The sequence below is a fragment of the Phragmites australis genome, chromosome 11, assembly GCF_958298935.1.
Source record: "Phragmites australis chromosome 11, lpPhrAust1.1, whole genome shotgun sequence".
NCBI classification, from domain to species: Eukaryota; Viridiplantae; Streptophyta; class Magnoliopsida; order Poales; family Poaceae; genus Phragmites; species Phragmites australis.
This window is the reverse complement of record NC_084931.1, coordinates 17,855,654-17,874,555: the sequence shown is the minus strand read 5'-3', so window position 1 is coordinate 17,874,555 and position 18,902 is coordinate 17,855,654. Positions and strand designations below refer to the sequence as shown.

Below are 18,902 nucleotides of genomic sequence, written 5' to 3'. Positions count from 1 at the left end.
ATTCTTGCTTTTCTCCAGTTCCTCATTGTCTAACACAGGAACACTACATGGAAATCCTAGGGAATAAGGAAGATTTCAATACCTCACTGGCGTCTAAGGACCGGAGCACAGCCGCAGTGGAGGGAGAGGAGGGTTAGTTGCCGCAACAGTGGAGGAGTAGGGCCGGTGTGCCACCGCAGTGGAGGAGGAGGAGGACCAGAGCACCGCCATAGTGGAGGATGAGGAGGGTCAATGCGCCACCCCAGTGGAGGAGGATGAGGGCTGGTGCACCACCACAGTGGAGGAGGAGGACCGAAGCACCGCCGCGGTAGAGGAGGAGGAGCGCACACGAGATATGTTTTTCTGAATGAACAAGTGAATTGGCATCTAGGTTAAAAAAGATACAGTATATAGTTTTTTCTTAATGCCCGTCTATATCTTATACATATTACACACAGTTTTCATATACACCGTTTGTGTCTATTATCCAGGCAAAAAAGTTTTTGACACAAACCATCTGTGATTTCTGGCACACCGAGATAGTCGAATATGTTATAGACACGTCTATGTTAGCAACCGTCTTTTGGTATATTTTAACAAAGGTTCCTAAGAAATTGTCTATTACACTTCATCTATTGTTACTATTTCTGTGGTAATGACTTTATGATTATAAATCATGTGAAACCATTCTGAATTGGTCGCTCTTATAACATGTAAAACTGTGCATGAATGTTAGTCAATGTAGATTCTCTGTATAAAATTCGGAGCATATTTAAGTGTTAGTCATTTCCTAGGTAATATTTAAGTGCTGCCTTAGTTATCATTCCACTACAAAACATTCGAGTGATTGATTGCCAGAACAATTATCTTGGCAACATATTGTAATATTGAGGCCATTGGTCAAATGTCGTATTGTTAACATTCAGAATTCTTAACTCAGATGTTTTCTGGAATTCCATCTTCATTTATCCTGTGTTCTTAGTGATCACCGCTATCTCAGAAATTTTTTTGGGAAACAAATCATTTTTTGGACAGGACTATGCCTAGTTAGTAGTTGCTCCGATATAGTGCCAGATATAAAGGGGATAAAGGGGGGAACGTCGGGCCTCACGAGTAATCACTACTATAGAAAAGGTCATAATTGCCGGTTCAAAAACTACGGTACTGCCGGATTTTGAACTAGCAATGGTAATCCATGATTATCTACTTGTCATTGACGGTTCGTAATACGAACAAGTAGTGATAGCTATCACTACCGGTTCTGGAGCTTATTCTGCCGATTTGTATATTTATCACTGCCAATTCCAGTTAAGAACCAGCAGTGATACTCAATATAGGATAAAATAAATTATATAACACTAATCCATTATTGTACAACAAAAGCTAACATCATGCACGGCTGCACACGACTACCGACTGTCGGCCACGACAACAAAGAAGAAGTCATCATCACCGTCGCCGTCGTTGAAGTAGTCGCCATCGCCTTCATCGAAGTCATCGCCGGCCTCCTCCTCCAATGAGCTCGATCGGGGCTTCTTCTCCTTTGGCTCATCGACGAGGAAGTCCCACACCTCATCCTCAGAGGGGGACCCCACCAAGTCATCTGAGTCCAAGGTCATCGGTGCCTCATCCGACAACCATGTTGGTGGGGCCTCCTCCTCCTCCCCGGACGAAGGCACGGGTGCGAGAGGCATGGCTAGAGAAGGATGCAGTGGAGTCAGTGGCGATGGATCCATCGCACGACGGCAGCAGCGATGAAAGGGGAGAGGGTGAGAGCGAGAATGAGCAAGAGAGCGATACTATCGAGTGCGAGAATCGATCGAATGTGAGAGCAACATTTAAAGTCACTGGGAGAAGCTGAGCACGCATGAAGATGTACAGATTTTTGTATACCATTGCCGGTTCTTAAATACTATCAGTGGTGATACCTATTATCATTGTTGTTCATTAAAGATACGTCTTTTGATGAACTACTATCATTGTTGGTTCTAGCTACAAAACCAACATTGATAATTTGAACATCAGTACTGGTTTGTGTTACTAACTAGCAGTGTTAATCACTATCACTGTTGATTCTTGATAACTCGGCTTTTTATGTGCTTCTAGAGCTTTCAAATCAATAGTGAAGAGGGGCACGGATGACCCTTTCTATAGTAGTGAATCTATCTCACGAGGCCAACACCATCCCTACATCCTAAAACCTTGCGACCGATCCTATTAGATGCTAAGGTGGACTGAAGGTTGCCATTGTCGTCCACACCACAGCGTCGCCTTGACCACACCGAGCCCTTTGAAAGGATCGATGACATCCGAAGAGGGGAGGGGGGAAGCGAATTAGGACACTTGAAACTATTTGTCTCCAAAAATTTCACAAGATAAACCTATATCAATGTCTATCTAAATGTGCTCCAGATTTATCTAGTGTGTCTACTCCACCGTTCAAAAAGTTTGCAACCTATAGCTAATCCTAGCAAACTACTCTATGAAAGTAAACATGCAAGGATAGATTGCAAATATGTAAATACAGAAATGTAAAGGAGGTAGAAAAAGCAAACTTGGTATACCAAATTTTTATCATGTGGTGTTGATGGTATAAACACCACACCTAGTCCATGTTAGAGCAGTCACCTAGACTATAGCTCCTGAAAGGCACCCGGTCATAGCCCTTGAACCACTTAGGGGTCAAAGGCACCAAGACAATGCCTCACCACAAGCATCTCTTCCGGTCGCTTGCTGGCATCTTCACTTCGGAGCTTGAGCCATCAAGACAAGGGTCTCCGCATCCCCATATAAGCGTCTTGCCACCGCTCCACACTAAGTCAGAGGGTTAACAAGCATGAGCCACCAAGGCTCATGGTACTAGCAAGTCACTAATACTCCAAGGTGACAGTGTACCACTTGGTACAATATAGGATCACTCCTTATCCTCTCTCTAAGCATCAATACCTAGCAACAAGTCTCTCTAAGCCTATTAGCACTAATTACTCCTTAATTTTGTACTTAATTGTCTTGGATGATTACTTTTAGCACTTCAGTGGCTTAGATGTCTTCTTAAGTGTCTATGAGCTTCCCTGGATTCCAACTCACTCAAATGACCGAGTGGGGGGTATAAATAGCCTCAAACCTACACACTAGTCGTTGCTCCAATGGTCACAAAAGACTATGAACACCGGATGAGCTACCGTTAAGAACAGTATAAACACTGGACCATTCGGTGTGTACAGCAGTAGAAAACTAGCTGTTGAAACCCCACTCAAAATCATTGTGAACACTGGATATTTTGGTGTAACCTTAAACTTCATCACCGGACCATCCGGTGTGTAGAGTTGAGCCAGCCGAGCCACTTCTTCACTGTGCATTTGTCCGGTGTGTATACTTCTGATTCCCAAACCATCCAGTGTGTACAACCACACCAAACTAGAATTTGCAACATCTCCTGAAAAATACTCTAGTGAAGCCTCTAGTGTTTACTTCTCTTCATCATCGAACCATTTCGTATTCAAACTCTTTCTGTCACTGAAAACACCTGCTTGACAATGCTCGGGTGTATACTCCTTCTGAGCACCAGACCATCCAGTGAGTTCAAACCCATTCTTCTACAAATTTCACTTCTCATGTAAATCATTTCTGTGTGCACATCACCTTAACATCGGACCATCTTGTATGTTCTGCTGAAATACATCTTCTGAGTAAAAACACTTTGGTGTGTACAAATGCCTGAACACCATACCATCTGGCGAGTGCAATCTTTTCTGAACTCATCCAATTTAAACTTTCTTGAGTTTGACTTCAGTGGCTTCGTCATGTATTGCATCCATGAGACCTACTATATCATATACTTGACAAACATGTTAGTCTCATTGACTATATTGTAATTAATCATCAAAATCACATATATGCCCTAAGAGGGTCATGTTCGCTACAATCTCCCTATTTTTGTGATTGATGACAACACAACCAAAGAAAGAGGCAAATACTAAAATATATCAATTGAAAACCAAATATAAATGGTACAAGGCCTTACCTACTTATTTGGATGCATGGTAAAAACAAAAAATAATAGCAACTATAAGAGAAAGATTCCATCTTTGTTATACCTGGTTCTTACCTTCTTTTTATCCCCCTTTTTGTTATGGTCACCATGGAGAAAATTCTTCCCCTATCGCCACTATCTTCCTTGGCCGACCTATGCAAGATCTCCTCGCTTTGCGTTCTCTTGATACCACTTGTAGCCTTGATACCACGTGTGGATGCCTTGAAATCCTTGCATGCTTCTTGCATCTTCTTCTCCCCCTTTGTCAACCTTGATGTCCCTAGGCATTTTGCTTTCTTGATTGTTCTTTCCTTGGTTATGCCAACTTGCTTTGGTCGCTAAAATTCTCTCTCTTTATCAACAATCTCAAAAATTCTACAAACACATGTTAACTTCAAGGAAAAATGTTAGAGATAACGGGAGAGAGTTTCATAAATCATGATGCAATAAGATGATACAATATGCTCTAAACTCCCCCTATGTGTGCGAATATGATTAGACCCACTTGTGATGAACCACTTGTAGGTATGAGACAATACTTGCACACTAAATAATATACCATGATAGGAAGTTTGAGCCATATTATGCATAGAGGTAGCTTAAATGTACAAATAATTTGACAATAATATCAATTATAGAAATATACCATTTGACAATAATACCAATTACTTCATGAGACTAAAAAACATATCATTTGCAACTCATGTTAGTCTCAAAACCACAACCCATATGATATGCTCCCCCTAAATGTGTGCATACAAGTGTCGAATACTTGTGACAGACATAGACATAGACTTGTCATTGATAACAATAGGGATTTTATCCTATAGATTGGACTCATGGCACATAAAGTATACCAATTATAGAAATATACCATGTAAAGAACTTACAACTAATAAACCATGGAGGTTGCTCATGGGATAAAGATAAACAGAAGCAACATATCATATGATAAACCTACGCTAGGCATTCCAATTAATTGAAATATGCACATGCAAACATAGACATGGCAAATGTACTAGATGCAAAATAAAATACATGAACATAAATCTAGCTACCCATTACCTATTTTACCCCTGGATGAGGAATTTGGGTAGATGATGATCAAGATTTTCATCAATGCACCCAATCTTGTACACTTGACTTCTTTGCTTGAATCTTCACTTCATCTTATGAGTCAAGTCTCCAAATCCCCTGAGTCAACCCGTGGACTTCAAGTTTTCTTTGGAACCCAAACCAATTGGGCCCCCTTCATGTTGGTTAGGACATGCTTGGGCACCAAATGGGTTGGTTCTACCTCCAATCCTTTCTCTAAACCATGTGTGCAACCACTTTGTCATTATCCTTCTTATTGAGCATTTAGTGATTGCTCCTAATCTTGATCATGTAGTTGGGCTTGGTGTCGATGTTGGAGGTCCTGTTTGAGAGATTCATCACCTTTTTCTTCTCCTTCTTGACTTGCTTGCCTTGGAAGGATTTGTGACCTTCTTGACAACACTTGAAACATGTCATGGTGACCCCTCTGCAAGCTTGTTCATCATGTTATCACGGTTATCTTAGGGAGGTTGGATATGATTCTTGCCCTTAAATCTTGCTAAGTCCTTCTTAAGCTTCTCCACTTCTTGATTGAGCTCATCATTCTCTTGTGCAATGTTTCATTGCAAAGGGGTGAGCTAAACAGGTCAATCAAATCATCACAAGAAGTGGAAGCATCTACCTTATGGTTGAAATCAAAGAGAGAGGTAGATTGCTTTAAAGGGACCTTAGGTATAGATTCAATGTCCTGAAATTTTGCTTTAAATTCTTCATGCTCTTTGTTTAGCTATTAAATTTTCTCAACAATTATTTATAATTGGAAACAAAATAAGTATGAATATCATTAAAGGTATTGAATTTCTTAAGTTCTTTAGCTTGTTTATTTAAGGCCCTTTGTTGCTCATTGATCAATTCAAAAAATTCTTCTTAAAGGGCAAATCCTCATTGGATTCATCATCACTTACATCGCTTTCCGTACCTTTAGTCATAAGACACTTGTGTGATGATGACTTGCATGATGATGACTTTAAGGAAGAGCTTCTCTTGGAGGAGTGGATGGTAAAGCTCTTATCACTTGAGCTTGAATCTTTATTTTCATTCACCCATCTTCCTATGCTTGCAAATGCTTTGCCTCTTCCCTTTGTCTCCCTGTTGTTCTTGATCTTCTTCTCCTTTTGATGTGATAAATTGTGTTGACCGAGTTTTTCATGGAGATTGGATGATCAATCTTAGTGTGATCCTCTTGAGGTCCTTCTCCGATCTTGAGATGAGCTTGACAATCTTGGGATCCATTTCTTTATCACTTGAGGTGTTTTTCTCATCTTCTTCATTGATCTCTTCATCTTCATCACCATCGTCTTTGCTTAAGCCCGACTCTTGCTTTTGCCTTCTCATCTTCTCTTTCATGTGTAAGCAATGAGCTTTTTTGCTTATCAGGACAAAGTTCTTGGTATTGAATGAGGATGAGTCTTCAACCTTTATGTTCATAGTCATCTCATGGGGGGTGATCTTGCCGAGAACTTAGCTTGGAGTCATGTTGCTAATATTGTTGTTATCGTAAATGATGGAGACTATCAACGTATACTTTGGAAGAAGAGATTGAAGTATTCTTCTCACCACTTGATCGTCTCTAATTGGCATCAAACTTAGCCCATTAATCTCATTGACATGAATATTCAAATGTGACTATATGTCATTAGCACATTCATAGGGAAGTTTAATTGAGTTGAGAGACTAGCACATGATATTTCTCATTGCCCACATCCTTTGTGACTTCATGTATTTCAATGAGACCAGTCCAAATATCATGAGCATTGGTGAGAGAATAAACTCGATTAAATGCATCAATGCTTAGCTAAAGCATCGAATTGCCTCTCCTTGTTTATGACACGTTGCTTCATCCCCTCTTCAGTGACTCTCCAAACATCTAAACCTTTAGCTTGTAAATAAAAAGTCATTATAATTTTCCAATGGGAGAAATGAGTGTCGTCAAAGAATGAAGCACTACCGGTATCCATCCCAACCCTAGATGTCACAACTCACTAGGCGGTGAAGCCTAACTGATCAAAAAATGAGAATACGGTTGAAACGCCACTTGAATTGGTGTATCATTGTTAAAGGTGTGAGCCCTGGCTCAGATTCCAATTGAAAGTATCGATGACATCTTAAGAAGGGGGTGAATTATGACACTTAAAACTATCTGGCTCCCAAATCTTTACAAGATAAACCTATATCAATTTCTATCTAAATACGTCCTGATTTATCTAGTTTGTCTACTCTACTGTTCAAATGGTTTGTAATATATAGCCAATCTTGGCAAACTACTCTATGAAGGTAAACATACAAAGATAGATTGCAAGTATGTAAATGCGGAAATGTAAAGAGGGTAGAGAGAGAAAACTCGGCATAAGGGATTTTTATCCTATGGTATCGACAACATAAACGTCACATCTAGTCCACGTTGGAGCAGCTACCTAGGCTATAGCTCCTAGACGGCACCCACGACCCTTGAGCCACCTAGGCCTCAAGTTGGTTGAGACACTAAGCCATCAAGGCAAGGCCTCACCACAAGCCTCTCTTCTGGACACTTGTCGTTATCTTCACTTCGGAGCTTGAGGCACCAAGGCAATAGTCTTTGCATTCCCGTACAAGCATCTTGTCATCGCTCCACACCAAGTAGGAGGGTCAAGAAGCATGAGCTGCCAAGGCCTCGCGGTGCCGGCAAGTTACCAAGACTTCAAGGTGATGGCGTACCACTTGACATAATATAGGATCACTCCTTGATCCTCTCTCTAGGCAGCAACACCTAGCAATGACTCTCTCTAAGCATATTAGTACTAATCACTCCCTAATCTTCTGTTTAATTAACTTGGATAATCAGTTTTACCACTTTGGTGGCTTGGATGTCTTCTCAAGTGTACACTAGACCAGACCATCTCAATTTAAACTTTTCTGAACTCATCCAATTTAAACTTCTTGAATTTGGCTTCGATTGCTTCTTCATCTGTTGCATCCATGATACCTACTAAAGTATATACTTGACAAACATGTTAGTTCCATTGACTATGTTGTCATTAATTACCAATATCACATACATGCACTAAGAGGGCCATGTTCACTACACCCTTCTCTGGGGTAGTGACCACGTGCTCTACTCTGACACTGTGCATCATCAACCTGTACTAATCCCTATCACGGCTTTACATCAATGGAGCTACAATGTCTTCATCTGCAATGGATATGTACTCACGCCTCCACTAAGATCGATTAGTGTTCATGATTTAAGGCTAGGCATTGATGAGTTAGAGAGAATAAGACCTAACATTTGGCATAAGAGCCTATCTAGCCTAAACATGAATCCAATTAGCCCCGATGGATATGAATTATGCTCGGATCAGCATGTTTAATTCTTGTTTATGCACGTATGTTCATGTGTATGCTATCTGTGATCATTCATGAACCCAATTGAGATCCTATTGATGTTAATTACATGCATTTAAGTCTAATTGAGGTTCGGATTAGTGTTGATCATACATGAGTTAGACGTATTTTGGTGTTTATGTATATGCCTTCATGTTTTTAGCTCGGATGTATAGCTTTGGGCAATTAGGTTGGGATTAGAGCTAATATGTGTATATTCATGTCGTTATGTCTCGGCTTGGGGATGATTTTGTGCTTGGATTGGCCAATTGGGCTTAGGTAGCATAGAGAAGGAGGGGAGATCCAACAATTCGGGGTAAACCTAATGCAATTCCTGAATCCCCGAAACCATAGTCCTCAATTTAGCCTCAATCCGGAACCCTAATCCCACCAATTCCCAAATCAGGAACCATAATCTAAGAAGGGGAGCCAAGACTTACATTTTCTAGTGCATCTCGTCGCTACTGCGGCCGACGGAGCCCAATGTTCTTCTCCTTCTCCGGTGGTACACCCCGTCCTCGGCTTGTCCGTCGTGCGCAAATCTATCACACCTGACATGTTCGTGTTGTTGTCACAGCTCGTGTGCACGTGTTGAAGACCTCGTCAGTGGTCTTCATCGGCACTACCATGGAACTGCTTGATTGAGCCACACGTGACCATGGTTGCATGCGCGCGTCACGCGAGTGATTCCACAGTGCCACTATCACTTCACCTAGGTCACTTTGCCCCCCCCCCCCACACGCAAGTGACTCCACATCGGCGCCGCTCTCACTTCGCTTAGCTCACTTCTCCTCCCCCCTCTCCCTCACTGGTGGAATTGCGCCATCAAAGCCCCCATTGCATCAGCCTTTTCTTCACCTCTCTCTTGGTCGTGACATTTTTAGAGTGGGAGACAGAGTGAGCTAGGGTTAGGGTTCCAGGGGAGCCTCACGCATTTTGTTCTGAAAAAATAAACATAGGGCCGTCGGATTTGATTGGGCGAATGAGGCACGTAGGGATCGTAGTTCAGGCCGGCGTGGAGAAGGGCCAACGTGCGAGAAGAAAGCAGGTCGACATCGTGCTATTAGGTTGGGCTAAAAGAAAAACTCTTGAGGTCAACCTCAGATAGGGCGTCCAACTCATCTTGAGAGAAGCTACTCCTTGAACTAGTAGGACTGTCACATAAATGCTAACTTGAGAAGAATGCTTCCTCTCCAAACAGGTAATCAGTACTAAAGTCCTAGAAGTAATAAAGAAATACTGCCTTGAGCCATATCATCATCACCACTATTTTATTGTATTTAAAAAAAGGAAAAGCAACAAACAAAAACAAAAAACAGTCACCAGCATCATATGCATCCACTATCCAAGAAAGAGTCTATTATTTGATTGGTCCGCATCAGATTATGAAGGTAATTACATATAACTGCAAGCTCAACTGGGATAGTGAAAAGACGTGCAAGGTGCATATGTAATAACCATCCTAGTCGAACTTTGCAGTCATATGTATGGTAAATAGTTCTTGAATTTCAAAATTTGCAAAAAAACTAAAACAAGTAAGAAAACAGTGCAGTTTTCAATGGCTGAGTTTTGAATGAACTTAAAAAACATGTCAGCTAGTTGATTGAAGTTCCCTTCTTGTCATGTCCTAAGCAACTGCATAACTTGGGATATACAACAATATAAGCAAGTAATCCCATATTTACTTTCTCATTGCTGAAAGGATCATATAGCTCTTTTTCACTGATGCATCCTTTACATTAACATGCAGGACTTAGTTTGATAGAGCGTTAAAATAAATATAGGGTAAATTGAAAAGGAGACTAAACATTGTAATAGTCTTACACTAAAGTTCACCACTTATGAAGAAATAGGGGAGCACTGGAATAGGACACATGCATTTGTTCAGTTGAAATTGGACTGGTTTTACAAATTATGGTTCTACCTACTTCTTAAATTGCTGCAAAATCTAACTCGAAGTGCAAATAGTTGTCCATCAGGCCAATGCACATAATGAGGGCCTATTTGGCACAACTCCAAATCCGAGATCCATGCTGGATCTGAAGTTTGTATAATAAAATAAAGTGGCTTAAACATTTATTTTTTCTTGGATTTCTTAACCAAATACCCTCAATCCATCCACAGTTCCAGATCCTGGATTTCTTGGAGCTGGATATAACCAGCTCCAAGAAATCCAAGATCTAGATCCCTGCCAAACACCCCCTGAATATCATGAACACATCTAGCACCCAACATGCAAGAAAATACAGTTGACTCATGAATTCGATGTGCTATTGAAGATGACTTTCATCTTCCTATCTAAGGCAAAACATCCATCGAACATGCATAAGTGCGCAAAAGCATTCATTCAGAAAATATGTACAAGCAACGGCCTGCGGTACAAGCAATGGCCTGCGGTCTACATTAGTATGAGGTCGCGGGAAACTGATGAACAAGAAGAGGAGAGGAAAGGAGAGGAGAAGAGAGGAGAGGAGGAGGATGGCGGGGGATGTCGTCACTAACCTTGGAAGCAGAGAAGGAGAGGACGGCGGGGCTCTGAGACGAGGACGACGGGCTTTGGGGACAGCAGGGCTCCAAGACGGGGAGGCCAGGGCTCCAGGACGGGGATGGTGGCATCGGGGCTCCGGGAAGGGGGCAGCGGTGTCGGTGAGGGCACAAGGAAGGGAAAAAATTCTATGTGTCAGAGGACGTGAGACGTCGAGCAGCATTATAGGAGGAGGACTTTCACTGTCGGCTGTAGAAGTCCATCGGTAGTGAAAGGTGACCTTCACTACAGGCTCAATAGGACAACCGACAGTTAAAGGGGTTTCATTGCTGGCCTAAAGTCCACTAGCAGTATAAGTGGTTTCACTGCCGGTCGAATATGTGCATCGGCAGTGAAACCCCTTTCACTGTAGGTGCGGGGAGCAAAAAAATTTGATTTGGCTGCGCGCGCGCTGAGACTAGAAACCATGATCTACTTCAAGTAATACCGAACAAACCGCTATGCTACTCGAATGTTTCGATTGATTTTTTACTATATGTATTTATTAATATTATGTTAACCTAAAATCCAAATACATATTTATTTAAATTACAAATTGAAGCTTCCATAACATAAGCGAGGTATAATTGCATCGTCGACCGGCATATCGATGCACATGTCTTTGTCTTCTCTTCCAATGTATTGCCCTTCTTGTACGATCTCAGTTTCACCATGCTCGGTCCAACGGGTATAGCCAGACATAAAACCCCTTGGCATCAAGTAGGAATGTATCTGCTGGGTGGTGGAGAACTACTTCTTGTTCTCACAATCGACTCATGGACAACACATGTATTGAGACTGTGTATTTGACTTCTGTGCCGCGGCTGCTACCAGGAAACCCTCCACGTCATTCTTGTACTCTGCGCTCACATGGCTCGTATTATACATCCATCTTTTGTCCATCTACAATTATATCATTATTTTAAATGCAAATTCAAAATATCTACAAGATTTTGCGATCAACAACAAATAAATTACCTCACCATCTCCTACCGGTAATTGGCCTGGATAAAAGGAGCTGCCTTTTGTATGCTTTCACGTCCACTTCCGATGAGTATTTGTTGGTGCCATCCCTTAAATTTTCTTTATTATCAACCCAAAAAAATGAAAAATAAATACACTCATACCTAAAGTTTCTATATTGGACGTTGCTAATTAAATAAAATATAAAAAATACAAGTGGATGTTGCTACATACCTAAATATCGTGGCTAATTTTTCTAATTCATTAAAAATAAAAAATAAATATGCTCATACCTAAAGTTTGTATATTGTAGACTTCTAAATTTATTCATGTGGTTCATTAGGATAAACTTTGAAGATTTGCCTAGGTCTCTATACGGATAAGATCAACTTTGGTTTTTCAGGTAACATTTTGAGTTAAAATGCTAAATATAGGATTAACCTTTAGGATTTCAACTTACTTGAGCTCAAGAGGCTCATGCTAGAAGCTTGCTTACTGTTGGGGAAAAATCCAGTGTTCACTTGCCCTAAAAAATGAAGAAAAGACAAATGGGCAAATGGAGATGAAAGAAATAATTTTGTTTGGATAGCTAGAGAGAACTCATCTAGACCTCCTTCTTGACCAAAACTGAGTTTGAGTGGTGGAGGAATCAATATGGGAGAAGAAATGAAGTGTTTGTTGCCATAGGAGATTTTGTGAGTGAGAGAGTTCTGAAATGACTCTGTTAGTTTGAAGTAGAATAAGGTAGGGAAGAGGAGGATATCACTGCCGGCTCATATAATCCGCCGGTAGTGATGTAAATATATCACTGTCAGTCAGTGGAATAAACCAGCAGTGATGAGGGTGTTGGGTATCATTGCTGGCTCAATTTATCAGCCGACAGTGATGACCCTTATCACTACCGGTTCATAAGCCACGATGACTGGTTCTTCTTGTGTGGCTTATGAACCGGCAGTGATGCTCCATCACTGCCGGCTCATGAGGAACTGGCAGTGATAGGCCAACATATAAGCACAATTCTGTAGTAGTGCAATATCTTTCGTGATCATATTACTAGCATAGGGTTATTAAGAATCTTATGATTCGGGATAAGAGAACTATAAATCAAACTAACTCCCATTAAGAATAACGAATATCCATTTTGAGATGGAATAGTTAATGTTAGCCTTATGATCAAGGGTGAGAATGTTAGTATGATCTCGGCTTCATCACGTATCCTAACGGAAGCTCGAGTCCTAAGGGACTACATCCCACCTATGAGCCCTGATTGGGGGCACAGCCAACCCTATTTGTTGCGGTCCTATTCCACACAGCACCAGATATAAAGGGGGACGTCAGGGCCTCGTGGGTAATCGATCTCATCAGACCAATGCCATCCCTACATCCTAACACCCTACGACCGATATATCCTATTGGGTGCTGAAGTGGAGCTAGGGCCACCGCCGTCGTCCACACTACAACACGGCCATGACTACACCGAGCCCTTCTCCGCATCGGCCACCATGACAACGACAGCACGCTCCACTCCGACGGTACGCATGGCACTACACATCATCAACCCGTATTGATCCCTGTCACAACTCTACATCAACAAAGCTATGATGTCTTCATCTTCATCGGGTATGTATTCACGCTTCTGCTAGGATCGATGGGTGTTCATGATTTAAGGCTTGTCATTGATTAGTTTAGAGCGAATTAGACCTAACATTTCTAGCCAAGGAAGAAGACCACCAGGAATGAAAAACAAATCAGGAAAAGGATGTGAATCGTTCTAGTCAAAGAAAATACAATGTAGTACGTAGGCACGTAGTATACTTTTGGAACGTCAGGAGTTCCGATGATAGATGCATGTTTTGCATAAAATGGAATTCACACCAAATTCTTTCTATATTCCAAATAGTCTGTATTAGTGCTGTATAAATAGGTTGTACTTACTGAGTCAGCCGGAGGCACGACACTGTAGGCATGACTCAGGCATGGCACGGCCTGACCCAAGCTGGGCTAAGCTAGCACGACACCAAGCCACGAGTCGTGCCTTGGCAAAGCACGTGGTGCGGTGGGCCTACACGGCGCAGTCCAGCTGAGTCAGGCTGGCATGCCTTAATCCGGCTAGGCACAGCACGATAGCACAATATTTATTAACAAATTCCATACCTACAGTTTCTTCTGGCTGCCTTCAGTCTTACTGGAAGGATAATCAAATAGAGAAGAGCGAGTTTGTCATGTGAGAGGGTGGAAATGGTTACCATAGTGAAAGACTAGGAACAAAGCACGAATGCAATACACTAAAGAGAACACTAAGCTTGAATGTAACACATTTTATAGAATACTGAGCTTGAAGTTTCATTCAATTTTTTTTTATCTAGATGTTAATGAGAACGTGTAATTTCTGAACTAGGTTGTACTCTTTTTCCTTTAATAGAAAGATTTTAATGAGACAACATATCAATAAAGCTTATTTAGAATTAATTATATGTCCTTATTATTTTTATTTTTTATTTTTATGATTATTATTAAAAAATTTGAAAACAACCTATCACCCACCTCTCAATCTCTCATCTTGGTCTAAAAATAATCACGAGCCATGCATGGAGCCACCATCCCAAACTCTCTCCCTGTGAACAACAAAGTCAATTGCTAGCCAAAGCCACTTACCCACTTTAACAAAATATTTTATATTTCTAATAATGGATCTAGACGCCGAGAACTCGCGTGCATGATCATGCGTGTGGTAATGTTTTGAAAAGATCTTTAGAGAAATTAACGGGAACATATAAGATACGCTAAGTGTAATATATACAGCTATGAATTAGGTGACATGTTTTTAAAAAAAAGCTGGACATTTGAGGAAGTATATTAAATAAAAAAAAATTGGGGTTTCTAAAAAAAACATGTAATTTTCGAAGCAAAGGTCATACTCTTTTTTTCTTCTAACAGAGAGTTTTTAACTAGGTAACTAATCAATAAAGTTTATTTTTATCTATTTTCTTTTTTTATTTGTTGAAATTTTTTAGTTATTATTTTTTATTCTTTCTATTTTCGATGCTGCCGGGTCAACCTTGCCTCCATCATATCCGCTACGTGGCACACAGGCCAACACAACACGCGGCACGTCACGTTTAACTAAGCATGCCTGTTGGCTTAGTCGGCCCATGTCAGGTTGGCCTGATAGACTCGTCTGGCCACTGTAGGGGATTCATTCAGCTAATTCGTGAAATCCGATAGTCACCAACATACGGCCAACACAACATTCTTGATCCAGATTCTTTGCAACAAATTTGGAGCAAATAAGAAGAAACAAGGGACAAATAACGAAAAATACATAAAAAAAACACCACAAAAAGGAAATACGGATACAAATATCAAATTTTTTCTTTCATCTGAATATGACTTGAAATTAATCAACAGAAGTTATTTCTCCTCAAACAAAAAATTATTTGCTGAAATACCCACAAATTCACTAGAATTATACCTATTTTTAAATTAAGCGATGTATACATATCACAATTGATCCATGAGACCATGACCTGGATGCCTATGCACATGACAATGGAAAACAGAACTGCACAAAATCAGAACTAGAAGTAACCTGGATTTAGTAATTGAAATTCACCATCTGCTGAAAGGAGAAAATTGGAAGATACAAGGATGAAAGAAAAAAAATGGTCCCATATGATATACTGATATATATGCCATCATTAATTAAATAATAGTATTCATCCAATGCATGATCCATAAGCAAAAAGAACATGAATGATTCAAATCGAATCTTAAATCAGTAAACCCTAAATCCCTCCCAATACCATCTGACATTACTATACCCCAAGCAAACCCTAAGAAAAGAGAAGATAAAAATTTCTAAAGATATATTTACTACAAACTAATCGGAACCCTAGTAAGCCTATCTACCTTGCTGGCTTACTTGCTTCCAAACACATGCATCATGCATGGCCTTAGCAGAGCAACCGCCATGGCCACCCTCTCGGAAGCTTTAAGCCGGACAAGTTGCTGGCAACAAGTGTATGTGCTTGTCACTTGAGGAAAATATCAAACCATAAGGAATCAGGCTCGTCCCACAGCAGCGCCGCCGCGTAGTCCTCCTCACCGCTGTGGTACCCCCACCCTGCTGCCTCGGCCGCTTCCTCCGGTGTCCCCACCTGCGCCTCCAGTGCCGTGGAGGAGCCCACTGCACGCGCGACGGTCGGCTCCTGCGGCGCCGCCCTTGGCGGCACAGTGGTGGTCACCATGGACGCGGTGGTCATGCTGGAGTAGTACAGCGCCGGGGGTGGCCGCTGCTGCTGCAGGAGGTGGAACTGGAACTGCTGGTGATGGAAGTGTTGGATGGCCGGAGCGGCGCCGGCGGATTGCTGTCACGTCGGTCGCGGCAGCAGCGGCAGGAGCGCGGGCCGTGCCGACGCCGAGGAGTGTGGGTGTGAGCGCGTCGTGCCGAGCGGCGAGGAGGTGAGGTTGAGGTGCGCGCGGGGGCCATAGAGGAGGAGCGCGGCGCGGTCGTATGCGCACGTGGCGTCCTCAGCGGTGGCGAACGTGCCGAGCCACTTGCGGGAGCGCTTCCGGGGCTCGCGGATCTCTGCCACCCACTTGCCCCAGCTCCGCTGCCGCACGCCGCGGTTCCGGAACTTGCCGTCCTCTGGCCCGCCCTTCGCCGCCTTCCCCTTCTGGCCTCCTCCGCCGTTGCTGCCTGCCGCCTCAGCCGTGGCGGGGGACGGGTTGTTGGTAGTGGCGGAGCCAGGTCTGAGTGGAAGGGGGGGGGGCTGATCTCCTTCTTCCTCCTCCAGCCCTCCTCCTTCCTCCTCCAGCCCCCCTTCTTTCTTCATCTCCCTCATTTTCTCTCTCATTTTACTACTGTTCTCTAGTATTTCCTCAGGGGCAGCACAGCGTAGGGGGGCTTGAGCCCCCAGAGCCCCCCCCCGGTGGATCCACCACTAGTTGTTGGGTTCCATGGGGCGGGGTACTGGCGCTGGTATAAGAGGAGAGAGGGGGCAACGGAGGGATGGGGAAGAGAGAGGGTTGCTGTAGCGTGCTTTGGGAAGAGAGCCCTAGGGATGGAGGCCGAGGTGGATGTGCTTGGTGGTGGAGAGGGGCGGTAGTCAAATATAAGGAGAGGAGAGAGAGTCTGTCAGAGTGCAGTACAGTGAGCAGATGTGAGCATGCAGTGAATGGATCCAATTTCGAACTTAATTTGAATCCGAATCCAATTTGGACACCAGCAGTCCAGTGCATGGATGCAGTAAAACTTCAAGTTTCGAAACACTTTCTATCTACGCTTCTCGTGAAATGTATAAGTCTTTATTATAAATTTAGTAGAAAAATTAAGAAAAATAGTACATAGCTCGCGACATGATCACACAAATTGATTCATCAAAAACCTTAACATGAGAAACTTACGGAAAACTCATCTAAGAGAAAAAGAGTGCAATCCACCAAAAATACTTCGTATAATCTTCATTATTGACTTTGGATATTTAATCGTTTTTACTAAGATTTAATTCCTCATATCGGTATTATGTGAAAATTCTCTTTTTAAAATGTGCAACTCTGTAAGGCTTATCATCCTAATACCACGAACATATCTTTCAAAACTAGATGTAGGGAGATACTTAGTGAATAAATCTGTAAGATTTTCATATGATTTGGTATTCATTACCTTTATTTAATTCATTCTATGTAATTCATGAGCATAAAAGAACTTGAGGCTGATATGCTTCGTTATGTTACTTTTCACATATCCCAATTGCACTTGTGCGACACATGCTGCATTATCTTCATGGATAATGGTGGAAGTGTTAGTAGTGTTCAAACCACATGACTGTTGGATATAATTGATCACTCTTCTAAGCCATGCATATTCTTGTGCGGTTTCATATAAAGCTATTATTTTTGAGTAATTCATCGAAGTAGATACAAGACTTTGCTTTGATGATTTTCAGGAAATTGCAGTTCCATCACATAGGAAAGCATAGCCTGACTGTGATTTTGCTGTATGCGGGTCTGACAGATACCTAGTATCTATGTATCCAACCGGACTTAGGTCCTGAATCTTTCTGTAGAGCAGACCCATATCTTTGCTACATTGCAAGTAACGCAGAATATCCTTATGCCCTTGCAATGCCTTTTAGTCGGTTCTGCACTATATCATGCAAGTAGCTTTACTGCAAACATTATATCTACCCTAATACAATTAGTCAAATACATCAACGCACCTAATGCACATAAGTATAAAAATTCCAGTCCTAATACTTCCTCCCCCTCTTTTCTAGGTGTATAGGGATCTTGATCTGATTTCAATGACCTTCCGACCATAGGGGTTTTAAAGGGAAATGATTTTTCAAAACCAAACACCTTCTAAGTGTAGTTTGACTGATGTACGTAAATTCCATCTGTCACATGATCTAGCACCAGGCTTAAGTAAAACTTGGTTTGACCCAAATATTTCATTTCAAATTCAAACTTCAAGTGTAAGTTTGCTTCTTCTATTTCTTCTTCTATACCTATGACATTCAGATCATCTTCATATGCAAAAATCCATTATGGGACCTGACTGTTTCAACCCATATAGCAATTTCTTCAATTATACGCTATAAAGATGTCTATTTCTTCTATCCTGATTCGGCAATGGTATTCCATCAGGTACATTTATATAAATGTTCAAATTAAGGCTCCCATAAAAGATATGCGGTCACAACATCCATAAGTTTAATTGTCATCTCCAGGTTGACTGCCATCAAGATTAAATATATAAAGTTAATACCATCCATCACGGGGGAATATGTTTCTTCATAATCAACACCTGATCGTTGAGTGAAACCTTGTGCAACTAGTCGTTCTTTGTACCTCACAATTTCATTCCTTTCATTCCTCTTACCAACAAAAACCCACTTGTATCTACTGGTTTCATGTTGGGAGGTGTGCGGCATACTGGCCCAAAAA

The 18,902-nt window shown here is 41.7% G+C and overlaps 1 pseudogene; it reads right to left on the bottom strand.

Moving 5' to 3' along the window:
- Positions 1-15,985: 15,985 nt before the first annotated feature.
- On the bottom strand, positions 15,986-16,789 carry LOC133884030 (ethylene-responsive transcription factor ABI4-like; annotated as a pseudogene).
- Between the last annotated feature and the right edge of the window lie 2,113 nt (positions 16,790-18,902).